Source organism: Chiloscyllium plagiosum, unplaced genomic scaffold, assembly GCF_037043375.1.
Source record: "Chiloscyllium plagiosum isolate Xiang-an unplaced genomic scaffold, Cpla_swu_hap1 HiC_scaffold_12, whole genome shotgun sequence".
Taxonomy (NCBI): Eukaryota; Metazoa; Chordata; class Chondrichthyes; order Orectolobiformes; family Hemiscylliidae; genus Chiloscyllium; species Chiloscyllium plagiosum.
Genome location: NW_028270150.1, coordinates 22,209,116 through 22,236,770, shown reverse-complemented (window position 1 = coordinate 22,236,770; position 27,655 = coordinate 22,209,116). Strand labels below are relative to the sequence as shown.

Sequence of the window (27,655 nt, the reverse complement as noted above, 5' to 3'; positions counted from 1 at the left end):
AAAGGGGAGAAAATGTAGGGAAATGGAGGGTTTTAGCAACGGGGGAACAGTAGTGGGGTAAAGGAGTTGATGGGTGTATGAATGGGGGTTTAGTCAGTGATATTCCAGAGCTTAGGTCTTGGCAGCTAAAGACAGGGGTTTTCAATAGTACAGTGATTAAAGATTGGAGATGTTCAAGAGACAGAATTGGAGGAGTTCAGATATCTCAGATGAAAGAAACATAAGAGATAGAAAGTCAGGTCATTGAGGATTGGAAAACAAGAATACTGTGATTACAGATTCCTGTCCCACTGAGTGAGGCCAGTAGGCTGAAAGAGGTGTCCAGAGGATCTCACCCTCAATTTCCTTCCTCATAGCCATACATGGCTTCATACATGAGCAAGAAAACATTAACATTTAATATCAGCAAACATTGTTTGATCAAATAGCTTATAGTGTGCAAACAGAAGCATGTTTTAGTCATCAGTAAAATATTCCATACGCATTAAATATGCTTTGTCCATATATTTGTTTCTCAGGGCTGGCAGAGCACCCAAGGCATTGTTTAAAGGACAGCCAGCAGATATGACTGTGACCGATAAAGTGTGACAGGAAAAGTGCCGCAAGAAATACATGTGACACTTGTGGGCAATCTGTGTCTTGAGTTTGGATACTTAAGCCCCAACTATTTTGCAGACATTTTGTTGACTCCCTTTTCCCAACCCCACTATAACATTGGAAGGACTGGCCACATATTTAGTCAGAAGTTGGATGCACTGGAAGCCAGCCTTGTCTGGGGCAGCTGAAAAAGACTAGAGCCTCTGCTATGCCTGTAATAAGATGGATAGAAGAGACAAATCCCTCTAGGGTCTCCTGTCACAAACCCAGATGTCATAGGTCTTCCTCCCAAAACTATCAGGGACCCTCTGACCCTATTAGATTCAACAAGTTTACAGTGGGGGCAGGGTTTGCAGTGGTAATGATCCTATGGACTTTTCTAGGTTGATATATGTTGTTGAGAAGCTAAACTGAATCATCAAGTTCCTTAATACAGGATGCCAAAGTCCAAGACAGTAAATGAAATGTGTTAATGAAGAGAAAAGTTTGAGGTTTTTCAGTCAGGAGATTAGACAAATGTGGAGATGATAATTCCACACTTTATAAATCCTGCAAAATGTGAGTAAGCCAACCACCTTCATTTAATGATTTGGAGATGCCGGTGTTGGACTGGGGTGTACAAAATTAAAAATCACACAACACCAGGTTATAGTCCAACAAGTTTAATTGGAAGCACACTAGCTTTCGGAGCGACGCTCCTTCATCAGATGATAGTGGAGGGCTCGATTGTAACACAGAATTTATAGCAAAAATTTACAGTGTGAAGTAACTGAAATTATACATTGAAAAATTGATTGTCTGTTAAGCCTTTCATCTGTTAGAATACAGTGATAGTTTCACTTCTTTGGTCCAAACTCCATCCTACAACTCATCCGCTTTATCCTCGATCACAACGTCTTCACCTTTGACAACCAGTTCTTCATCCAGACACAAAAACAGCCATGGGGACCAAATTTGCACCCCAATACGCCAACATTTTTATGCACAGGTTCGAACAAGATTTCTTCTCTATGCAGGACCTCCAACCAACATTGTACACCAGGTACATTGACGACATTTTCTTTCTCTGGACCCATGGTGAGGAGTCACTGATAAAACTACACAGAGACAGCAACAAGTTTCATCCCACCATCAAACTCATCATGGACTACTCTCGAATATCTGTCTCATTCTTGGACACATGCGTCTCCATCAAGGACAGACACCTCAGCACCACATTCTACCGCAAACCCACAGACAACCTCACAATGCTACACTTCTCCAGCTTCCGCCCAAAGCATATTAAAACAGCCATTCCCTATGGACAAGCCCTACGCATACACCGGATCTGCTCAGATGAGGAGGAATGTGACGGACACCTAGAAGGACTCAAGGATGTCCCCACAAGAATGGGGTATGATGCTCAACTCATCGACCACCAGTTCTGATGTGTCACAACAAGGAACCGCAATGACCTCCTCAGGAGACAGACACGTGCTGCAATTGACAGGGTACCCTTCATTGTTCAGTACTTCCCAGGAGCTGAAGAATTACGCCATGTTCTTCATGACCTGCAACACATTATCAATGAGGATGAGCACCTCACCAAGACCTTCCTCACACCTCCACTACTTGCCTTTAAACAACCGCAAAACCTCAACCAGATCATTGTTCATAGCAAACTGCTTGGCTCTCAGCACAACTCCATACAACCCTGTCACGGTGGACGCTGCAAGATGTGTCAGAGTGTGGACATAGATACCACTATTACACTTGGGGTCACCTCCCACCTTGTACATGGTAGGTAGTCATGTGACTTAGCCAATGTTGTCTATCTCACACATTGCAGGCAGGGATGCCCGGAGGCATGGTACATTGGGGAAACCGAGCAAAGGCTACGACAACGGATGAATGGACACCGCACAACAATCAACAGACAGGAGGGTTCCCTCCCAGTTGGGGAACACTTCAGTGGTCCAGGACATTCAGCCTCGGACCTTCGGGTGACCATCCTCCAAGGTGGACTTCGGCACAAGCAGCTGAGACAAGTGGCCGAGCAGAGGCTGATAGCTAAGTTCGGTACCTAAAGGGAGGGCCTCAACCGGGACCTTGGGTTCATGTCACATTACAGGTGATCACCATTGCACTACACACACACATAGATATTCCTACACACACACACTCTCACATACACATGGACACAGGTACACACAGACGCACAAACAGACACCCATACACACCCTTATAGACACACGCACTCCCACATTCACACATGCACCCCCTCACAGACTTAAGACACTCTGCACTCATTACACACACACTTTCTCACACTCACAACCCCCACCCCAGACAGACACACACAGACAGACAGACAAAGACCCACATGCACACATATATTTTGTGGGGTGAATTTGTACTTGTAGGGTTACATTTCACTTTGCTCAAAAACTGCATGCATTCATGTAGAACTCTGAGCTCAAAAACTGCATGAATTTATGTAAAACTCTGTTATCTCACTTTTTAGGTTAGAATCAATCTAAACATCATGGCATAGACAGAGAACACAGGGGACTAACACCTTCAACATATTGTCTAGCTATCACCATTGTTAACAGCTAACCCGAGAATGCAACTTGGAAAAAAAGGTTTTGTGATTTACTCATGAAAGGAGTGAAACTATCACTGTATTCTAACAGATGAAAGGCTTAACAGACAATCAATTTTTCAATGTATAATTTCAGTTACATCACACTGTAAATTTTTGCTATAAATTCTGTGTTACGATCAAGCGCTCCACTATCACCTGATGAAGGAGTGTCGCTCCGAAAGCTAGTATGCTTCCAATTAAACCTGTTGGACTATAACCTGGTGTTGTGTGATTTTTTGGAGAAAGTGAGGACTGCAGGTGCTGGAGATCAGAGCTGAAAATGTGTTGCTGGAAAAGCGCAGCAGGTCAGGCAGCATCCAAGGAGCAGGAGAATCGATGTTTCGGGCATGAAGGGCTCATTCCCGAAATGTCGATTCTCCTGCTCCTTGGATGTGTGATTTTTAACCTTCATTTAAGCATTTGGCTGTACAGAACTTGAGTATTGATGAGAAAAGACATACTTTATCAAAGATTTAATCTTGCATTTATCAGGACATAAGCAAGAATACCAATGTAAAGGTGAACAAAATGATATACTGTAAGTGCTGCTTGGTTCCCAAATGTACACTGATTGGTCGAAACATTACCAAGGATTATGCACCAGTTAACTGTGAGTTAACTGACAGCCTTTGTATAGATTCAAACCAATCAGTTAGTCAAAGATTAGTCAAGTCACAACAATAAGGAATTAGCCAGAGCATGTTTGATATTTATCTTGAAAGTGGAATATTGTATGTATGGTAAAGATACAGTCCCACTCTTTCATTAGTGTGAGAGAGACAACTGATGGTGAGTTCAATCTGAGAGTCACCACAACATCTGGTGAGGAGTGAGGTAAAGAAGGCTGGACTTTTATGGCAACCTCAACCAGTGTGGGAACTGAACTCACACTGTACGTGTCACTCTACAGTGCAAAGCAGACATCTAGCCAATTGAGCTAATGAACTCCCCACTTTTATACATTCTGTCTACAAAGACTGGGCCTTATGTATTACACTTTCGTACAGCTTTCACCATGTACAATGCATCGGGCTGACTACTTTAAATTGGCTGTCAGCATAATTCTTAGAGTGGTGCTGGAAAGGCACAGCAGGTCAGGCAGCATCCAAGGAGCAGGAAAATCAACATTTCGGGCATTCCTGATGAAGGGCTTTTGCCTGAAAGGTCGATTTTCCTGCTCCTCAGATACTGTCTGACCCGCTGTGCTTTTCCACCACTCTAATCTTGACTTTAATCTCCAGCATCTGCAGCACCCACTTCAGCCTAGCATAATTCTTAGCACACTTGGGATTGTTTAGCAAATGCCGATCACAGAACAATTTCTAACTTTGGGCACCATGTAGTTGGAAATTTTTGCAAACGTCCTGAGTTCAAAATGAAAAGGGTTGACTAAATATTTCCTTCCTCAGCTATGCAATCATTTAGCTAGTGACCTTTATGCAGATGAAGTTCTCAGAACACTTTTCAATGAGAAGTGGACATCAAAGCAGGAAGAATCTTAATGAGATAGGCTTTTAGGTGACCTTTGAAGATAGACTCTGGAAATTCCAGAGGTAACAGATTAGATGATAAATACAGTACTACAATTAGTAGCTCAGTTCAGTTTGATCAGTTCACACAAAGTGAAGTTTCAGGTATTCTGGCTATTAAAAATAGATTTTTTTAATTATTTGACAGAAGAACTGTGGCTTATGACCTGTTTGAACCTTTGTCCTACAAGAAAATATATGGATGAGTGACAGTATGGGATCGGCTTATTAACAAAGGCCTCATAGCATTTGGTCTGTAGGGAGATGGGCTGAGCTGGACAAGGAAGGGTACTCATGTAAGCATTCCGCCTCAAACGAAATGCAATTAGATGTATTTCAACCAAATGAAGACTCTTGAGAGTGTACACTTGTAAAAATGTGGAAGACTATTAAATTAACAATGTCACACAATCATGTATGGGTGAGACAGATGAAGAGCTGGGATTTCAAAACACGGAAAATGTTGGATTCAGCAGCACCTGTGGAGAGAAAAAATGGGGTAACTTTGTTGAATCCTCTCCCGTTTCTGTGTTCTGCAGAAGAGAAGACTAGTGGACTCAAAATGTTAACTCTGTTCCTCACTCCACAGACCTGCTGAGTTTCTCCACCAAAGGGACGACACGGTGGCTCAGTGGTTAGCACTGCTGCCTCACAGTGCCAGAGACCGGGTTCAATTCCAGCTTCAGGTAACTGTCTGTGTGGAGTTTGCACATTCTGCCCGTGTCTGCGTGGGTTTCCTCCGGGTGCTCTGGTTTCCTCCCACAGTCCAAAGATGTGCAGGTCGGGTGAATTGGCCATGCTAAATTGCCCATAGTGTTAGGTGCATTAGTCAGAGGGGAATGGGTCTGAGTGGGTTGCTCTTCGGAGGGTCGGTGTGGACTTGTTGGGCCGAAGGGCCTGTTTCCACACTGTAGTGAATCTGATCAATCTCTGTTTTTTTTATTTCAGACATCCAGAATGTGCAGTATTTTGCTTTTATAAAATCTGGGGATTTTCCTAGTATCCTAATTGGTGCACGTGACAGTCAAAATAAAACATTTCAAGTCATTGTTGTTTATCAAATGTTGGTACAGAAGTCTTCCTATATTGTCCTACAGACTAGCAGTCAGAATGTAACTGAAAGAAATTAATCGTGTTTAATGCTTTAGGATTTGGGTTTAAACCTTAAGATACTTCGGCAACGTTGGATAACACTTTTAACTCAGAAGAGCTTTTGTTTGTGCACAAGATATTTTTCAACCACATCTGCCTTTAAAAAAAAATGTTCAGATAAATTAAGCAAACATTTTTATTTAATGATTTCTATTGTCTGCTTCCTTGGATAATTTCCCTTGGATAATTTCTCATGAACATATTATTCTTTTGGTGAGAATTTTAGCTGTCTGCTCACTTACTCACATAGTCAGCATGCAAAGATATATTTTAAAGCAGGCTTGGATTGTATTAGACTTGAAAAACAGTTTCTTGCCCGGGTTTGGGTGATGCCATCCCGAGTTGCCCCGAAAATATGACAGTGGACTGTCTTCTTAATTGCTCATCATGATAGTGACGAAATATGGATGATCAATTTCCAACTTCTATCATCTGACTTTAAGAAATGGTACCTTCAAGAATTAAAATAGTTTCTGAAGAAATAGCGCTGACTTAAAGATGTCCAGAGTAGTCACAGGTTCAGCCAAATTTCATGAAGTCATCAATAAACAAGCAGCAATCTGAACCGAAATTAATCCTTCTATCAAAAGAGACTGACACCAATTAGATGCGAAGTAACCTGTATTTTCAGTTTGTTTTCTACCTTTATGAGCAGTTCATATGTTGAAGATAAAAAACATTACCCACAATTATCCAGCTGGGAGAAAATGAATCTAGACATGGAAATACACAATAAATGACATCTATTTCAAGGAACTGAAATAGATTGGTGAAGCTGGAGAAGGAAATGAAATAGATTGGTGGAGCTGGAGAGATGACTGGAATTGAAGAAGACTGGCTCTCTCCCTCTGCCTGAGCTTTCAGAAATGATAAAGCAACTAATAACGATGAATCAGAGAAACATTGAATATTAAGCACTTCATCTGCAATATTCATGGAGGCTGCTGATCCAAGACACGGCTAAGCAAACATGACCTCAGGTAATACCTGACACCTCCAAAGCACCTTAAAGACTTTAAAACTGTATTCTTTTATCTTCCATTTATCCTGACCACTATCCTTTCCTTACAGTCTCCTTAATTGCCTATAAATTGTCCTTAATTGACTGTAATTGTCTCCGTACTGCTGTAGAAAATTTAGCTAGCTACGATTGGAGAGAGAAATACATAGGTGGGTAAAAGAATTGAAAACATTTTGCTGCAGAAAACTGAGGAGATTGAGAAGAGGAGAGCCGATTCCCTCCTCACCTGGTCATAACATGCTGCAAACTACCTGGCTGAGGGACAAGAATTCCCAGAATTTTAACCCACAGTAATGATAGAGGAGTGATATAAATCCAAGTCAGGATGATTTGCAACTTGAAAGGGAACCTGGAAATGGTTATGTTCCCATCCACCCAATGTCCTGCTGCAATAATGGAAGTCATAGAATAGAATCATAGAATCCTTACAGTGTGGAAATAGGCCCTTCGGCCCAACCAGTCCACACCGATCCTCCAAAGAGTAACCCACCCAGACCCATTCCCCTACCCTATATTTACCCCTAACTAATGCACCTAACCTAGGTATCCCTGAACACATGGGCAATTTAGCATGACTAATTCACCTAACCTGCTCCTCTTTGGACTGGGGGAGGAAACCCACACAGACACAGGGAGAATGTGCAAACTCCACACAGACAGTGGTCTGAGGCTGGAATCGAACCCGGGTCCCTGGCGAGGTGAGGCAGCAGTGCTAACCACTAAGCCACCGTGCCGCCCCAAAGCTGGAGCACAGGGAGCACTTACTGCCATAATTCAGATTCAAACTGAGGCTGCTACGGCCACAATGCAGAATACTAACCACTATACGATCACAACATCCCACAGAGCAGCACGCTGGCAATCACAGGTCTCAGTTTTGGAAAATTTTGCTGAGGAAAGTATCACAATGCATCCTGTCAATCATGGTACCTTCAAGAACTGAAATAATTTCTAAAGAATTAGAATCAATGTGATTGACAGGGTTAATATTGAATCCAAGGGCAATAATCAAGCAAGCTGCTCTGTCCTGATTTTTTTATTCATTTATGTGATGTGTGTGTTGCTGGCACGGTCAGCGTTTATTGCCTATCCTTAGATGCACAGAAGGCAGTTAAGAGACAACCACATTGCTGTAGGTCTGGAGTCACATAGAGTCAGTCATAGAGTCCTACAGCATGGAGCCAGGCCCTTCAGCCAAAACTGGTCCATGCCGACCAAAATGTCTATCAACGTTAACCCCATTTCCCCGCACTTGACCCAGATCCTTCTAAACCTTTCCTATCCATGTATTTGTCCAAATGCCTTTTAAGTGTTGTTAATGTACCTGCCTCAACCACTTCCGCTGGTAGCTCATTCCATATGCATACCACACTCTGTGTAAAAAAGTTGCCCCTCAGGTTCCCTTTTATTCTTTCCCCTCTAACCTTAAACTGATGCCTTCTCGTCCTCGTGTCCCCAAACCTGGGAAAAAGACTCAGTGCATTCATCCTATCCAGGCCTCTCATGATCTTTATACACTTCCAAAGGATCCCACCTCATTTTCCTATGCTCTAAAAAAAGTCCTAGCTTGTCGAACTGCTCCCTATAACTCAGACTGTTCAGTCCTGGCAACATTTTTGTAAATTTCTTCTGCGCTCTTTCCAGTTTAATAACATCCTTCCTATAGCTAGGTGACCAGAACTGAACACAATGCTCCAAGTGTGGCCTCACTAACATCCTGTACAACTGCAACATAACTTCCTAACGTCTATACTCAGTGCCCTGACTGACGAAAGTCAGTGTGCTGAAAGCCTTCTTCACTGCCCTGTCTACCTGTGACTCCACTTTCAGAGAACTGTGCACCTGAACTCCAAAGTCCTTCAGTTCCACTACGCTCCTTAAGGCATTATGATGCTTCTACCTTGATTTGACTTTCCAAAATACACTTTTCTATATCAAACTCCATTTGCCATTCCTCAGGTGATCAAGTTTCTGCTACAATTTCTGATTATCTTCCTTACTCTCCATGATACCACCTATTTTAGTGTCATCAGCAATATTGCTGATTATGCCTTGTACATTCTCATTCAAATTATTGATATAGATAAAAAGAGGAATGGGCCCAGCACTGACCCGAGGCATTCCATTAGTCACAGGCCTCGAGAGAGACAAGCATCCTTCCACTATTACCCTCTGCTTCCTACCATCAAACTAACTGTGTATCCAATTTGCCCACTCCCCCAGATTCCATGTGATCTAACTTTCCAGAGCAGCCTACCATGTGGAACTTCATCAAAGGCCTTATGAAATCCATACAGACTATGTCTACTGCCCTGCCCTTCTCAGCTGTAATGGTCAGTTCATCAAAGAACTCTAACAAGTTTGTGAGGTATGATCTCCCACGCACAAACTGACTATTCCTCATCAAACCCTGTCTTTCCAAATGTATTTGTATCTTATCTCTCTGAGTCTTCTCAACTAACTTCCCTATCACAAATGTTAGGCTTATTGTTCTCTAGTTCCCAGATTTTCCTTTGCAGCCCTGTTGAATAAGGGCACAACATTTGCTACCCTCAAGTCTTCAGGGACCTCAACCATGGCTAATGATGATGCAATAATATCAGCCAGGACCCCCGCAATTCCTTCCCTAGCCTCTTGCAGTGTTCTCAGATATATCTGGTCAAGACCATGAGATTTATCCACTTTCATATATTCTAATACCTCCTCTACTGGGATATGGACTGTCCCCAAGATATGACCACTAACTTCCCCAAGTTCCCAAGTCTTCATGTCTTTCTCCACAGTAAACACAGAGGAGAAATATTCATCAAGGGCTTTGCCTATCTCCTGCATTTCTACACATACGTGTCCACTTTTGTCTTTGAGGGGTCCTATTCTCTCTCTAGTTATTCTTTTTCCTTTAACCTCTTTGAATTCACCCTAACCTTCTCAGCCAAGCCTATCTCGTGTCTCCTTTTCGCAGTCTTGATTTCCTTTTTCGTTAAACTCCTATATCCCCTATATACATCCAGGTATTCCCTTGATCCCAGCGGCCTGAGCTTCACCTCCTTGTTCTGGTCAAAGCTTCAATATCTCATGTTGTGCAAGGTTCCCTATTCCTGTCAACCTTGCCTTTCACCCTCACAGGAGCGTATAGACCTTAAACTCTATCTTCTTTATTCATTCACGGGATGAGGGTATTACTGTTTAGCCCAGCATTTATTGCATATCTCTAATTGCCAAGTGGACAGTTAAGAGTCAGCCACATTGCTGTGGGTCTGGAGTCACATGTAGGCCAGACCAGGTAAGGATTCTAGCACCACTCTAACCTTGTCTCACAGCTTCTTTAGTTACAAGATCTTAGACAACAGAGAAATAAAACGTCCAGCATTGCAGAAATAAAAGTTCAGAACAGTGGACTACACTGGCACCTAGCCTCAGTCCGCATGGAGCCTTGGATCCAAGTCGCACTGAGCATCACTTTGGAGATCATTTCAGATCCACCAGACCAGGCCAAGAAGACACCACGCTGGGCTGAGGACGCCTTGCCAGCCTGAGAGGATGCCACACCGGGCTGAGGATACCACATTGGGAGGCTGCTATGCGAGGCTTGGAAGTTGCCACACCACACCAGGAGGCTGCTGCAGGAGATCTCACACCAGGCTGGGAGGATGCCATGCTGCTACAAGAGGTCACTGCGCCTGGCCCGAAACCATTTCCAAGAGTGAGAGTCACCGCCAGAGAGCCAGGAATCACTGCCCAAGTGCAGAGCTTGTTGCCTGGGGCCCAGGAATCGTCACCTAAGGGCCAGGAATCGTTGCTTGAGGATTGGGAATCACTCCTGAGGACCAAGATTCACTGCCTGAGGATTGGGAATCGTTGCCTGAGGGCCAGGAATCACCGCTGCCTAAGGGCCGGGAATCACTGCCTCAGGGTCCGGGAATCATTGTCCGAGGGCCGACAATCACTGCCTGAGGACCAGAATCACTGCCTGAGGACCAAGATTTGCTGCCTGAGGGCCTGGGAATTGCTGCCGGACGGTCGGGAATCGCTACCTGAGCACCTGGAATTGCTGCCTGTGGACCACAGATCACTGCCTGAGGGCCCGGGAGTCGCTGCCTGAGGGTGGGAAATCATCACTGCCTGAGGGCAGGGAATCACTGCCTGAGGGCCTGGGAATCACTGCCTGAGGGCCTGGGAATCACTGCCTGAGGGCCTGGGAATCATCGCTGCCTGAGGGCCGGGTATTATCGTTGCCTGAGGATCGGGAATCGCTGCTTTAAGGCTCAGGAATCATTGCCTGAGGATCGGGAATCGCTGCCTGAGGGCCCGGGAATCGCTGCCTGGGGGCCTGGGAATCGCTGCCTGAGGGCAGGGAAACATCGCAACCTGAGGACTGAGAATCATCACTGCCTGAGGGTCGGGAATCACTGCCTGAGGATCGGGAATTATCGCTGCCTGAGGGCCCAGGAATCACTGGCTGAGGGCGGGAAACATCGCAACCTGAGGACCGAGAATCATCGCTGCCTGAGGGCCGGGAATCATTGCCTGAGGATCGGGAATTATCGCTGCCAGAGGGCCCAGGAATCACTGGCTGAGGGCGGGAAACATCGCAACCTGAGGACCGAGAATCATCGCTGCCTGAGGGACGGGAATCATTGCCTGAGGATCAGGAATTATCGCTGCCTGAAGGCCTGGGAATCGCTGTCTGAAGACCGGGAATCATTGTTGCCTGAGGACCGGGAATCATTGCTGCCTAAGGGCCTGGAAATCGCTGCCTGAGGGCCGGGAATCATTGCTGCCCGAGGGCCAGGAATCACTGCCTGAGAGTTGGGAATTATCACTGCCTGAGGACCTGGGAATCGCTGCCTGAGGACCGGGAATCATCGCTGCCTGAGGACCAGGAATCATTGCTCCCTGAGAGCCTGGGAATCACTGCCTGAGGGCCTGCGAATCATCACTGCCTGAGGGCCCAGGAGTCGCTGCCTGAGGATTGGGACTCATCTCTGCCTGAGGACCAGAAATTGCTGCCTGAGGGCTGAGGAATCAATGCTACCTGAGGACCGAGATTTGCTGCCTGAGCACTGGGAATCTCTGCCTGAGGGCCAGGAATCACTGCCTGAGGGCCAGGAATCTCTGTCTGAGGGCCCGGGAATTGCTTTTGAGGGCCAGGAATCATTGCTGCCTGAGCACCAGGAATCTCTGCCTGAGGGCTGGGAATCACTGCCTGAGGACCGAGAATCATCGCTGTCTGAAAGCCTGGGAATCATTGCTGCCTAAGGATCAGGTCTCATTGCTGCCTGCGGGTCTGGGAATCATCGCTGCCTGAGGGTCTGGGAATCATCGCTGCCTGAAAGCCTGGGAATCATCGCTGCCTAAGGATCAGGTCTCATCACTGCCTGAGGGCCTGGAGTCGCTGCTTGAGGACCAGGAATCACTGCCTGAGGGCCCGGGAATCAATGCCTGGGGATCGGGACTCATCTCTGCCCGAGGACCAGGAATCACTGCCTGAGGACCGGGAATCGCTACCTGAGGGCTCGGGAATCGCTGCCTGAGGGCCTGGGAATCATCTCTACCAAAGGGTCCAGGAATTGCTGCCTGAAGATTGGGTATTATTATTACCTGAGGGCCAGGAATTGCTGCCTGAGGGCTGGGAATCGTTGCACGAGGGCCAGGAATCAACAGAAGCCATGAGAAAAGAAGGAAGAAACAAAAGCACTAAGAGGAGGAGAAGAGAAGAAAAAGAAGAACTGATGGAGCGGGCAAACTTTGGCTGGAGTGTCCTACTTGGCCGCCACCTTGGCTGATTATACAAGATGTCTGTGTGTGTATATAGCTACAAGACATACAGCAGAAGTTTCCCAAAATTCCTTAGACAAGACCTTTCAAACCTACAACCACTTCCATCTGCAAGTTCCCCTCTAAGCCACTCCCCATCCTGACTTGGAAATATATCTCTGTTCCTTCACTGTGGCTGGGTCAAAATCCTGGAATTCCCTCCCTTGAGCATTGTGGATTAACTCTCAGCATGTGGACTGCAGTGGTTCAAGAAGGAAGAGCACCAACACATTCTCAAGGGCAATTAGAGATGGGCAATAAATGCTGGCCAGCTAGTGACACCCATGTCCCAGGAGTAAATAAAATGAAGTAAGCAATTTCAGCCCCTTGTTCCTATTCGGCTATTAACTGAGTTCTAAGCCTAACTACTATCTAGCTTTATATCATTCTGCCTTTGTTCATGTCCCTTAATATCTTTGTTAAAAATAATCTGTTAATATCAGATTCAAAGTTATTATTTTCACCTGGCACCAAGTGCTGTACGTGGAACAGTGGTTGGGACCATTTTCTCTCCTGTCTTTGCAGACCTGCTTTCTAATTCACTTCTGTCAGGTCTAATTCTATTATCGAGACCGTAACCCATAGTCATACACACACAAACTAGTCAGAATAGTTTGTCTCTGTCTAGTTTTACTGTTTCCCTAATTGTCTTGAGAATCTACTAAATTTCAGCTAGTGCTATTCCAAAACATTGCGCCATTGTATAAAAAAACCTAACTGCAGTGCTACAGAAATGTCAAAGTCAGGCAAGAGAATGGAGAGCATTCATTAAATAATTACACTAATATGGTTTGAACAGTCAAAACCATTATTGGCAAGGGATACAGTACTTAAATTAATTCAAGTCCAAATAATTTACTGAAAAATATTGGCTTGGACATGTAAAAAATGTGACAAATTGCTGGCCATTACTGGATTGGTAATTCAGAACAAGAGTTTGGAATTTCAGAGGTTGGGCAAAGAGAGATTGTGAACATGAGGATCATGTTAACCTTATCATAAAATCCTTTAGTTTACAAGGGTAGTATAAGGATCCAGACATCACAGTCAGCAATGCACAACCTGCAAACCAATGCCAGCTCAGACATAGTTAGTCCCAATTAGAGGCACTGAGCGTAATTTATAACTTTTAACTGTTGGATGGAAAGCTAGCACAGCTGGCTGCATTCCGTTCAGTGAATCTGCTAGAGTTTTAGCACTGTTCTTTTGAAATGTAGTGTCTATGAGTATGTAACGTGATCCCTTGTTTGTCAACAAAGACAAAACTGATAACTCCCTCATTGTGAGCAGCACAAGTAATGCAGGATTGCTCAGATTAGCATGACAACAAACATGTTCATCAATTCACAAACATACTGACAGGTTTAGACATCTGATCCAACCAGCCTTTTATGTACACAATTGTGTTGCCTTATGTATCTTAAAAACCATCACACCCTTAAAAACCTTGGGGAAAATGATGGTATTCACTTGGCAAACTGCTCCCCAAAAACTACATTGCAGAATGTTAGCAAGATTTTCCATATTGTGCTGTGCTATACCTCAACTGTTAACAGCAACACTTTAGACACATGTTGGATTAGTGGGCAGATCATCATGGTACCATATTAATGCTAATCTCTCTGCTCAGGCATTCTCCAGCCAGCTGGTTCGATGTGTAACAATATTGTAAAACAAGCCTTAGCTGTTGTATATAGGAGGCTGAACACTGCTTACAGCTTTTAGATTTGTACTGTTTGTCCCCATGCTTGCTAGATGGATACCTGCAAATTTATTTTTCACACAGGTGTAGAGCTCTTGTTATTGGTACTCAGAACCTATTTAAACTTTGTATTAGACAAAAAAAACTAGCAGAACAGTCAATCTTGTAAGCATTCGAGAGATGTCCTTTTAATTAGTGCCTTACCCCTTTTCTCAAAACCGTATCAAATCACTTCAGTGTGAATTTCAAGGACAATTGCTTTGTGGGTAATTATCACAGTCCTATCAAGAGCACAAAATCAGTGATGACAGGAGGGATCAGTTAATCTGGTGTCCATCACCTTGTCGCCTATTTCAAACCCATGGGTATCAGACAGTTTTCTGTGAGGCAGTTTCATATCACTCACTACAATCTAATGCCCATGGCTTCACTCAGGTTATATATGGCCCATGCCAGCCCATTAAAAAGCAAAATTGTATTCTGAAATTGATCTGTTTAGACAAGAATATAGCCATCTCTTTTCATAATGTTCCATTACATGGATAGATGCGTACAAATAAATGTTCCATTTAACAATAATTAAATCCATTCTCCAGAAGCCTTACTTACATGAGACAATGTCCACATAAAACAAATTACAATAAAAGATATTGCACAACAATTAGCTGTGCGTTGTGGTTTTCTCCAGCTAATATTAAAAGCTCCCTCAAGACAATCCCTGTGCATCAATTTCTACCTCTCTGTAATGTCAATATTACACATCAGCAGTTTATGTCAATTGCATTAAAATCGATTGATGGGGGCTTAAAGAAATTGGCATGCTGGAAATTAAAGGACCTATATTATTGATGATTGATGTATTGCTATGAATTGCTGTATTTATATGCAGATCTTTGTCATGCAGTCAAAACTAATCCCGTCATGTGTACTTCACTGGCCCTCTCACAATGATTACCTAGCAATCTGATTAATAGTCAGTGGCAAATTGCTGCGTTCTGTTAATTAACCTAAAATCAAAATATTTGCTCGGTGGAACATTGAGAAATAACATTGGGTTACCAACATTTAAGTCATTCAGAATCTCACAGACTTAAGCACTTAGAAATGCTGAACAGGACAGAAGCCCATAATGGTGGCATCGTGGCTCAACGGTTAGCACTGCTGCCTCACAGCTCTAGGGACCTGGGTTCAATTCCTGTTTGTGTGGAGTTTGCACATTCTCCCTATGTCTGTGTAGGTTTCCCCCCACAGTCCAAAGATATGCAGAATTGACAATACTAAATTGCTCATAGTGTCTAGGGATATGGAAATGGGGTGGATTAGCCATGGGAAATGCAGGGATAGGGTGGGATACTCTTTGGAGAGTTGGTGTGGACTTGTTGGGCCAAATGGTCTGTTTCTGCCCTAGGGATTCTATGAAATACAGGCAATGGGTGTTATACTTCAGGAAAATCAGATGATGAGAGATTGGACTGAAGTCAACCTTTACCCAAATTTCTGGACATTTATTTACAGGAATCCATGTCACAAACATGTACCTTCGACAATTACAGTTCCAGTCTGTTCTTTTTATCTAGGAACACAACTGAATTCCAGTCAATTTCCATCACAGGCAGATAATTAACATACAATTAACAAATTTGCTTCTAAGTTAAAGAAAGTTCATATTTGCATCTAGGATTTCAGAACAAATTTAATCAAAGATTTGCATAATCTGTACAAAGCATTATATAGTGAGATGTTTCGACTCTTACACCCTGAACACTTTATTTATACATGTATTTCTTTTTGTAGATCTATCTAAAAGATTATATCTAAACTCCATCCATTTACTTTTATTTATTCGCTTCTCTACAACATTTACCTCAAATCATCATTGTCAATCTGCAATCATTTCCAACTTGTGTCTTTTGCAGACACAATTATTCAGAAGGAACAATTATCTCCATAACATTGAATGTGTATACTCTCCTCAGTATGCACATTGTACAGAGTCACACTTAAAATAGTTGATAAATTGTACCCCATACTTGCCAGCCTCAAAATGCCAGTGCTTCAGCAGTTGGAGTGCTTTCAATAAACCTCGTTATGTTTCGAGCTTCCAAAGATAAAATGCAAGGTTGTCCCATTCGCATAGAGAACACATTTTATGAAGCGAGTTTTGAGAAGATTTGTAGCTCAGGTTGAGGTTCTGGATGTAGGTTTGCTTGCTGAGCTGGAAGGTTCATTTCCAGACGTTTCGTCCCTGTACTAGGTAACATCTTCAGTGGGCCTCCAGACGAAGCATTGTGAATAATTCCTGCTTTCCATTTATATGTCTGGGTTTCTGTTTGGGTTGGTGATGTCATTTCCTGTGTGTTGTCATTTCCTGTGGTTAAAGTCTCTTCCTGTTCTTTTTCTCAGGGGGTGGTAGATGGGATCTAACTCGATGTGTTTATTGATAGAGTTCCGGTTGGAATGCCATGCTTCTAGGAATTCTCATACATGTCTTTGTTTGGCTTGTCTTAGGATGAATGTGTTGTCCCAGTCGAAGTGGTGTCCTTTCTTATTTGTATGTTAGGATACTAGTGAGAGAGGGTCATGTCATTTTGTGGCTAGTTGGTGTTCATGACCTGGTCTGAAAATGTGTTGCTGGAAAAGCGCAGCAGGTCAGGCAGCATCCAAGGAGCAGGAGAATCGACGTTTCAGGCATGAGTCCTTCTTCAGGAATGAGGAAAGTGTGTCCAGCAGGCTAAGATAAAAGGTAGGGAGGAGGGACTTGGGGGAGGGGCATTGGAAATGCGATAGGTGGAAGGAGGTCAAGGTGAGGGTGATAGGCCGGAGTGGGGGTGGGGGCGGAGAGGTCAGGAAGAAGATTGCACGTTAGGAAGGTGGTGCTGAGTTCGAGGGGTTTGACTGAGACAAGGTGGGGGGAGGGGAAATGAGGAAACTGGAGAAATCTGAGTTCATCCCTTGTGGTTGGAGGGTTCCTAGGGGGAAGATGAGGCGTTCTTGCTCCAACCATCGTGTTGCTATGGTCTGGTGATGGAGGAGTCCAAGGACCTGCATGTCCTTGGTGGAGTGGGAGGGGGAGTTGAAGTATTGAGCCACGCGGTGGTTGGGTTGGTTGGTCCGGGTGTCCCAGAGGTGTTCTCTGAAACGTTCCGCAAGTAGGCGGCTTGTCTCCCCAATATAGAGGGGGCCACATTGGGTGCAGCGGATGCAATAAATGATGTGTGTGGAGGTGCAGGTGAATTTGTGGCGGATATGGAAGGATCCCTTGGGGCCTTGGAGGGAAGTAAGGGGGGAGGTGTGGGCGCAAGTTTTGCATTTCTTGCGGTTGCAGGGGAAGGTGCCGGGAGTTGAGGTTGGGTTGGTGGGGGGTGTGGACCTGACGAGGGAGTCACGGAGGGAGTGGTCTTTTCGGAACGCTGATAGGGGAGGGGAGGGAAATATATCTCTGGTGGTGGGGTCCGTTTGGAGGTGGCGGAAATGATGGCGGATGATACGCTGTATATGGAGGTTGGTGGGGTGGTAGGTGAGGACCAGTGGAGTTCTATCCTGGTGGCTAGTTTTCTGCCTGTTTGTCCAATGTAGTGTTTGTTACAGTCCTTGCATGGTATTTTGTAAATGACATTAGTTTTGCTTGTTGTCTGTATAGGGTTTTTCAAGTTCATTAGCTACTGTTTTAGTGTGTTGGTGAGTTTGTGGGCTGCCATGATGCTAAGGGGTCTGAGTAGTCTCGCAGTCATTTCTGAGATATCTTTGATGTAGGGGAGAGTGGCTAGGATTTCTGGACATGTTTTGTCTGCTTGTTTGGGTTTATTGCTGAGGAACAAATTAGAGGAAACCTTCAAGACCATCAATAATACCCTTACTGGCATAAAATTCACTAAGTAGGAGGAAAACAACAACAAACTGCCATTCCTAGATGTCACAGTAGAGTTAACAGCCATTGGGGAACTCCAAACCAGCGTCTATAGGAAAACAACACATACGGACCAAATATTGAACTACTGAAGTAATCATCCCAGCAGCCACAAACGAAGCTGCATCAGAACATTATTTCAACGAGCTAACACACACTGCAGCACAGAGGAACTACGCAGAGCAGAGGAAAATCACCTATACTGTGTGTTCAAAAAGAATGGGTACCCAATGCCCAATGAACACAGTCCGCCAATTTGTCTCCTATTAGTGGAAGTATCTTCTCCATGTCTACTCTATCCTAGCCTCTCAGGATTCTGTACATTTCAATCTGATCTCCCCACCACCCCTCTCCGGCCCCTTCTAAAATTCATCAAATACAGACAGAGTCCTCAACTGCTCCTCCTATGGCAAGACCTTCATTCCCACAATCATTCTTGTAAATCTCCTCTGCATCCCCCCCAAGGCCAGCACATCCTTCCTTAGATACAAGGCCTAAAACTGTTCACAGCATTCCAAATACATTCTAATCAAAGCTTTATATAGCTTCAGCAGTACACCCTGCTCTTGTACTCTAGCTCTATTGAAATGAATTTTGCCTTCCTAACTGCTAACTTAACCTGCGTGATAGTCTTAAGAGAATCCTGAACTTGAACTCCCAAATTGCTTTGTATTTCAGGTTTCCAAAGCCTTTCCCCATTTCGAAATTGGTTTATACCTCTATTCTTCACCAGTATGCACCAAAGTTAATAATCTCACATTTTCTCACATTGTATTTCATTTGCCATTTCTTTTCCCACTCTCCTAGCCTCTCCAAGTCCTTCTGCTGCCTCCTTGCTTTCTCAACACCACCTGTCCTTCCACCTATCATTGTGTCATCTGCAAACTTAATGACATTGTCCTCGGTTCTGAAGCCTGAGGAACAGCCTTTTGCAGTCTTACTAATGGGTATAACCAGAATCTCAGTCAAATTATTCAAATACAGTGGTAGAGACCTGTTGTTTTAAAAAATTCTCAAGGTCAGGTTCGTAGGAGAGTAGTCTGACACAGAACAAACGACCAAGAGGCGAGACTGCTAGAATATGGGCATTTTATTCCCCGCAGTGTCGCACAACGGGTCTGGTTTATGCTCACTCTACATGTTACAAAAACTGGGAGCCGTCAGTTCTTGTAGAGCGGTTGCCAACAACCCACGCTCGGCGGTTAAACGTAACCCCGGAGCAGACTCACCGAACTGGAGACTTTTCCAGCTTTTTATTCTTTTCCAGATATAAACATTCATGTGAACAGCAGAGCAAGGCTAAAAAACACATTCCATTCTGGTTACATACAGATAAGAAGATTCACACGGGACTAAGCAACACCTCCATTCCGGTTAGATTCACACATGTATTGGGACATAATTTTTAACCGTTTCACCACATTCCACTGCTTGGAATTTTACACCACATTCCACTGCTTGGCCCAATACATGTGTTACATTATGCAATTCGTTTCAGTTAATTTCAGTTCAGTCAATTCAGTGTAGTTCAATTCAGCTCAGTTCAGGTCTGTTCAGTTCAATTCAATTGTGTTCAATTCAGTTCCGTCCATTTCAATTCAATTTAGCTCAGTTCCATTTTGTTCCGTTCAATTTGATTCACTTCAGTTCCACTCAGTTCAGTTCAGTTCAATCCCATTCAATTCTGTTAACTCCGCTTCAGCCTTTTGGACATGCCCACATCCTCCGCTGTACCCCAGGCAAGGGGTTCTTCGGCAGGACTGGGATCCTTTCTCAAACAAACTGCCACGTACATGCCCACATCCATGCCATCCCGGGACGGTCGGGACCTCCACAGTTTGTTCTTCTGGTTTCTTAGTCGTTTTCCAAAACATTGTTCTGTATCAAAATCTCTCCTCAATTGCGATTGACCCTGCTCGACTACGCCAAATGTTTTAAAAAATTCTCAAGGTCAGGTTCGTAGGAGAGTAGTCTGACACAGAACAAACGACCAAGAGGCGAGACTGCTAGAATATGGGCATTTTATTCCCCGCAGTGTCGCACAACGGGTCTGGTTTATGCTCACTCTACATGTTACAAAAACTGGGAGCCGTCAGTTCTTGTAGAGCGGTTGCCAACAACCCACGCTCGGCGGTTAAACGTAACCCCGGAGCAGACTCACCGAACTGGAGACTTTTCCAGCTTTTTATTCTTTTCCAGATATAAACATTCATGTGAACAGCAGAGCAAGGCTAAAAAACACATTCCATTCTGGTTACATACAGATAAGAAGATTCACACGGGACTAAGCAACACCTCCATTCCGGTTAGATTCACACATGTATTGGGACATAATTTTTAACCGTTTCACCACATTCCACTGCTTGGAATTTTACACCACACCTGTGGACAGGGTGTAGTGAATACTTGGAAGTGCATGCCAGAAGTAGATACCGACTGCAGATTTGAGACTGTTTACTGAGAGATTGAAGGATGTTTACTGAAGAACCTTATGAAGAGATTGATAGAGTTCAATAAAGTTTAATTAAAGTATGGTCTGATAACTATCATTTCTCCTTGATAAAGTGTTCAATAAAGTTGTGTTGGATCTCTTGTCATAGAGTCATAGACTCATACAGCAGGGAAAAAGGCCCTTCAGCCCAATTCATCCATGCCGAATAGCTTTCCAAATGAACTAGTCCCTCTTGCCTGCATTTGGCCAATATCCCTCCAAAGCTTTCCTATCCATGTACCCGTCCAAATGTCTTTTAAATGTTGTAATCCTACCAGCATTTACCACTTCCAGTTTGTTCCACAAACACACTACACTCTGTGTGAAAAAGTTGCCCGTCAGGTCAATTTTAAAATTTCTCCTCTCGTCTTGAACCTATGCCCTCTAGTTTTGGACTCTTCTACCCTAGCGAAAATGACCTTTGCTATTCACCTTATTGGTGCCCCTTAAGATTTTATAAACCTCTATAAGTTGACCCCCTCAGCACCCTATGCTCCTGGGATAAAAGAAGTCCCAGCCTATCCAGCCTCTCTTTATGAAGAAAATGCTCCAATCTTGGTAACATTCTTCTAAATCTTTTTTGCACCCTTTACATTTTAATAACATCCTTCCTATAGCAGGGTGACCAGAATTGTACACAGTACTCCAAATGTGACCTTACCAATGTCTTGTCTATCCCATTTGTCTATCTTACTGCATAACGCGCTTGAGTTAAAAAGGGTTACTGCAAATTTTTCAAGGTGAGTCAGGGTACATTTACCCACTCTTTCACTTAACAATACTTTCTATCTTCAAAAACCCTTATAGATAGTCAAATCTCTGAGAAGGATCACCAGTTCTCTACTTTGAAATTCCTTGTGATAGACCTACAGGAGATTTCTTCTCAGGAAAATTTCTGCTTTCACTATATGCTCGTCTTTCATTAATATATCTTCCTGATACCATTAAATTGTTAACATAGCTCATTTACTCCTTAACATGTGCTCCTTTATCATATTCATTCAACATCCTGGTGGAATGTCTTCCTCTGCTATCTTCTGTTTCTGGAGCTCTGCTCTTATTGACATTTAAGCCAATCAAAACTTCATTTTTGTCCAAACTGCTAAGCTAACATTGCCTTTACTGCCATAGACCTGTTTTCTCTGACAGAAACCTGCGCCCTGTCCATTGTTCTGGGTTTTTTTTTATTTTTCTGCAGTAGCAGACTTCTGTTGCTTGGTAACAGCTTTTATTTAACTTCTCATTTACACTTGCTTTCTAAAGAACTGGCCTATACACCTGAAGGGTTCTTTTTTAAAATCCTAATTTGAATGCATGCAAACAACTTCTCAAATGGCATGGTATGACACACAGATTCAAAAATGAAACTAAACTGCGTCCTCTCCTTCTTAAGCCACACAATATATATAGAAATACAAATCAAACTTAAAGCTGTGCATGGTTCTGTCCATTCTGAACTGAAATTTTGCACGAAAAATTAAAATATAGCATTAAGCATTCGTAACAACCGAAACAAAGAAATTTGCTAAAGATAATTCGATCATGCCCCAGGCTGTCTTTAATTCTCCACTTTGTTGATGCCTGTGCTTTCTGTATGATAAGTGTAAGCATTCTAATTAAAATGATTTTGGCTGCCTTCATTCAGTTCTTTCTGAATGATGGCCTACAACACAGTACCCTTTCTAATTTGAGGCTAAAATAGATAGGTATTTAATCAGTAAGTGGAGTTGACGATTATCAGATAAGCCATGGTCTCATTGAATGGCAGAGCAGACTTTGTGGGCTGATCACTTCTCGGCCTTTTGGCTAAGGTCATGTGTAGTTCTGTTCTTGTCAGTTTTAATACGTGATAGGTCCATGAATTAGGGACTGAATATTAATTTGATTTTATGGGCTGAATGGCCTATTTCTGCTGCTATATCTTATAGTTTTATTGACATTAATTAGTAATTTCTCTAAAGTTATAATATGGCCCAGATGGGGATGAGAATTAATGTACTGGTGTACAGTATAAGGATTCGGAGAGCTTTTAGGTATTCCTTCTGTGTGCTGAAATTCCTTTGAAATTGAACAGTCAGAATATCGAGAGAAATGAGCTGCTGAAAATTGGCCAGTTCATTTTCTCTACGCATGAAGCCAAATGCCAGTTTTATGTATGGTGAAGAAACTGTAAGAGACTGGGTAACCTGAATGCCAGATATATGAATGCCCTTTTTAATTATCAAGGCTCTATGTCTTTGGTAACTTGCAAAATGACAAATAATTGTTGCTGAATGTCTACATATCAAACAAATGGAACCAAAGAACAATGGCTTATGGTGTGTCTTCATACTATGGACAGTGTGTTGATAATAAGGCATTTATTATTTTAGGGTTGCCTTTTCATATTGAAATGATAGAGGATGCCTAGATGTGCATTTGTTCTTTTTAATACGTGGTGGTCATTGCACACTGACTAACCACTCGATCTTAGCGGGGAGTTTATGGTAAAATGTACCATTCATCCTAGCATTCAAAAGGCATTCCATTACCTGCCCCAAGCTCAACCTGGTGTTTATGGTTCTTCTTTCTTTTCATGCCTACTGGTAGATAAAGTATGTGCTTACTCCCATTGCAACAGTAAGACTTTCCTAGTACAGGTCACTAACCTGTCACCAGAGGTTATAATGTGAGGGGTGCCACTCAGCATCCAACTGGACTGACTGCTATCAGAGTGGCAGAAGAATTTAGCCACAGTAGGAATGCACCTTGCCTTTGCTCTCAAACATTGGAGTGGGACTCAAACTCAGACCTCCTGGCTCAGAGGAAGGGATGTTACACTGTGTGGCAACAGGCCTATTCTCTTGTATTTACTAATGGTCTAATAATCAAATAGCAATTATCTTCAAAAGGCAGAGGGAGAGCTGAGCAGAGTAAACTTCTCGTCAAGGATACATTGGTGGAAGCATGGTGTTCCGATTCAATAACCTGAAGTCAGGTCAGCAATACTATGAATGATTGGCCTAACGTGTGGCTTATACATATACTTGCAGATTGCTATGTCTCAGTCATAGAGACGTACAGCTTGAAAACAGCCTTTGGTCCAACTCATCCATATCGACCATCCATATGGTTTTGGAAAGAATTCTGAGGGATAGGATCTATGACTATTTGGCAAAGCATACCATGATTGAAGGCATGGTTTTGAGAGGGGCAGGTCATACCTCACTAATCTTATTGAGTTCTTCGAGGAGGTGACAAGACAGGTCGATGAAGGCCGAGCAGTGGATGTGGTGCATATGGACTTCAGCAAGGCAGTTGATAAGGTTCTCCATGGTAGGCTCATTCATAAAGTCAGGAAGTATGGGATACAGGGAGATTTGGCTATCTGGATTCAGCATTGGTTGGCTGACAGAAGGCAGAGAGTGGTTGTAGATGGAAAGTATTCTGCCTGGAGGACAGTGTTGAGTGGGGTCCCGCAGAGCTCTGTTCTTGGGCCTCTGCTGTTGGTAGTTTTTATAATCACTTGGACGAGGAGGTTGAGGGGTGGGTTAGTAAGTTTGCAAATGACACAAAGGTTGGAGGTGTCGTTGATAGTATCGAGGGCTATTGCAGGCTGCAGTGTGACATAGACAGGATGCAGAACTGGGCTGAGGAATGGCAGATGGAGTTCAACCTGGATAAATGTGAAGTGATGCATTTTGGAAGGTCGAATTCGAATGCTGAATATAGGGTAAAGACAGGATTCTTGGTAGTGTGGAGGAACAGAGGGATCTGGGTGTGCAAGTACATAGATACCTCAAAGTTGCCACCCAAGTGGATAGGGTTGTTAAGCATATGATGTTTTGGGTTTCATTAACAGGGGGATTGAGTTTAAGAGCTGCGAGGTTTTGCTACAGCTCCACAAGTCCCTGGTGGGACAACACTTGGAATATTGTGTCCAGTTCTGGTCACCCTACTGTAGGAAAGATACAGAGGCTTTGGAGAGGATGCAAAGAAGGTTTACCAGGATGCTGCCTGGACTGGAGAGCTTGCCTTATGAAGAAAGATTGAAAAAGCTTGGAATTTTTTCTCTGGAGAGAAGGAGGAAGAGAGGAGACCTGATCGAGGTATACAAGATAATGAGAGGAATAGATAGAGTCAATAGCCAGAGACTTTTCCCCAGGGCAGGTTTGACTGGTATGAGGGGTCATAGTTTTAAGATATTAGGAGGAAGGAGACGTCAGAGGTAGATTCTTTACGCAGAGAGTTGTGAATGCTTGGAATGCGTTGCGAGCAGCAGTGGTGGAAACAGAGTCATTAGGGACATTTAAGCGACTGCTGGACATGCACATGGAGAGCAGTGAGTTGAGGGTTGCATAGGTTAAGTTATTATATTTTACATTAGGATTAAACCTCAGCACAACTTCATGGGCCAAAGGGCCTATTCTGTGCGGTACCTTTCTATGTTCTATGTTCTATATCCTAAATGAATCTAGTCCCCATTTGCCAGCATTTGGCCCATATCCCTCTACAGGCTTCCTATTCATATACCCATCCAGATGCCTTTTAAATGTTGTAATTTTCCCACCCTCTACCAGCTCTACTGGCAGCGAATTCCATACACGCACCACCCTTTAAGTGAAAAAGTTGCCTCAGGTCTCTTTGAAATCTTTATCCCCTCAACTTAAACCTATGCCCTCTAGTTTTGGACTTCCCTACCCTGGCACAAAGATATTTACCCTATCCATGCCCCTCATCATTTTATAAATCTCTGTAAAGTCTGCCCTTAGCAACTGACACTACAGGGAAAATAGCCCCAGCCTACTCAATCTCTCACTATAACTCAAACCCTCCAACCTTGGCAACATACTTGTAAAGTTAAAAATCACACAATACCAGGTTATAGTCCAACAGGTTTATTAGGAAGCACTAGCTTTCAGAGTGTTGCTCCTTCAACATTCTCGTAAATCTTTTGGAAACCCTTTCCAGTACATGGAATAGAGTAGGTTAGATGGGCTTCAGATTGGTATGACAGGTCGGCGCTGCAATGTTCTATGTTCTATGTTCTATGTTCTATGTTTCACAACATCCCTCCTATAGCAATGAGATCAGAATTGAACGCAGTATTCAAAAAGTGGCTTAACCAATATCCTGTACAGCCACAACAAGACTTCCAATTCCTATACTCAATGCACTGACCAATAAAGGCAAGCATACCAAATATCTTCTTCACTATCTTATCTACCTGCAGCTCCACTTTGAAGGGTCTATGAACCTGTACCGCAAGGTCTCTTTGTTTGGCAAAACTACTCAGGACCTTACTATTAAATGTGTAAGTCCTGCCCTGAACTGCTTTGGCAACTTGCACCTAAGGTCATTGTGCTCACTTAAGAGGATGGTAGATTAATGCTCAAGGGGAAAAGGAATTGAAAGTTTTGGCGAGGGATTAAATTAAGAAGGTGAGCCAAGGATCGTATGGCACATAAACACTGGCATGAGTCTATGTGCCCAAATGGTCCCAGTCAGTGCTGTAAATACTCTATGATACTTCACCCGTGAATTTGTGTTTACTCAGTGCAAGACTGCACAATTCATATGAACCAAATAGAAATTATCTATGCTTCTCTTTCTGGCTTGGTGTGGAGACCTTTAACTATCAGTAATGGATTTGTCTGAAATTAAATTCTGTGAAGTTGCAGTAACAGATGATGAGAAGCTGAAAATGTCATTACATTTGAAAAAGAGAACTAAAAAGATAAATTATACTTTTTTTTTACTTTTACTGCATGTTAACAGAACCACGGCTGTGCACTGATTGTCACAAGTTCTGTGATGGTTTCATGCTCAAATTCACAGGCTATAAGGGTAATCAGATGACATAAGTTTGTTGTTACCACATGTCATGTGTGTGATTACCATTGCATAACTCTCTACAATCACATGGACAGTTTTCAGTCTGACAATGGGGGATTAGGGTGTATGTATCCTAAAACAATATTAATTTAATATTGGCATTACAGAAAAACAGGAGAAAGTGAGGACTGCAGATGCTGGAGATCAGAGCTGAAAAATGTGTTGCTGGAAAAGTGCAGCAGGTCAGGCAGCATCCAAGGAGCAGGAGAATCGACGTTTCGGGCATAAACCCTTCTTCAGGAATGAGGAAAGTGTGCCAAGCAGGCTAAGATAAAAGGTAGGGAGGAGGGACTTTGACCTGCATGTCCTTGGCAGAGTGGGAAGGGGAGTTAAAGTTTCAGAGAACACCTCTGGGACACCTGCACCAACAAACCCAACCGCTCCGTGGCCGAACACTTTAACTCCCCCTCCCACTCCATCAAGGGCATGCAGGTCCTTGGGCTCCTCCATTGCCAGACCATGGCAACATGACGCCTAGAGGAAGAGCGTCTCATCTTCTGCCTATGAACCCTCCAACCACAAGGGATCAATGCAGATTTCTCCAGCTTCCTCATTTCCCCTCCCCCTACCTTATCTCAGTCCCAACCCTCGGACTCAGCACTGCCTTCTTGACCTGTAATCTTCTTCCCGACCTCTCCGGCCCCACCTCGTCTCTGGCCTATCACCCTCACCTTAACCTCCTTCCATCTATCGCATTCCCAACGCCCTTCCCCAAAGTCTCTCCTCTCCACCTTTTATCTTAGCATGCTTGGCACACCTTCCTCATTCCTGAAGAAGGACTTATGCCCGAAACGACAATTCTCCTGCTCCTTGGATGCTGCCTGACCTGCTGCGCTTTTCCAGCAACACATTTTTCATTACAGAAAAACATGGGGTTCCATGGGGTTTAATCCCAAGTATCTCAAAATATCATGAAGCCCTTAAGCCCTCACTGCACGG

The 27,655-nt window shown here is 43.5% G+C and overlaps 2 pseudogenes; both read left to right on the top strand.

Moving 5' to 3' along the window:
• The first annotated feature begins 1,538 nt into the window (after positions 1 to 1,538).
• LOC148148501 (uncharacterized) lies at positions 1,539 to 2,663 on the top strand (annotated as a pseudogene).
• Positions 2,664 to 22,628: 19,965 nt separating this feature from the next.
• Positions 22,629 to 22,768, top strand: LOC122555605 (U2 spliceosomal RNA; annotated as a pseudogene).
• Positions 22,769 to 27,655: the final 4,887 nt, after the last annotated feature.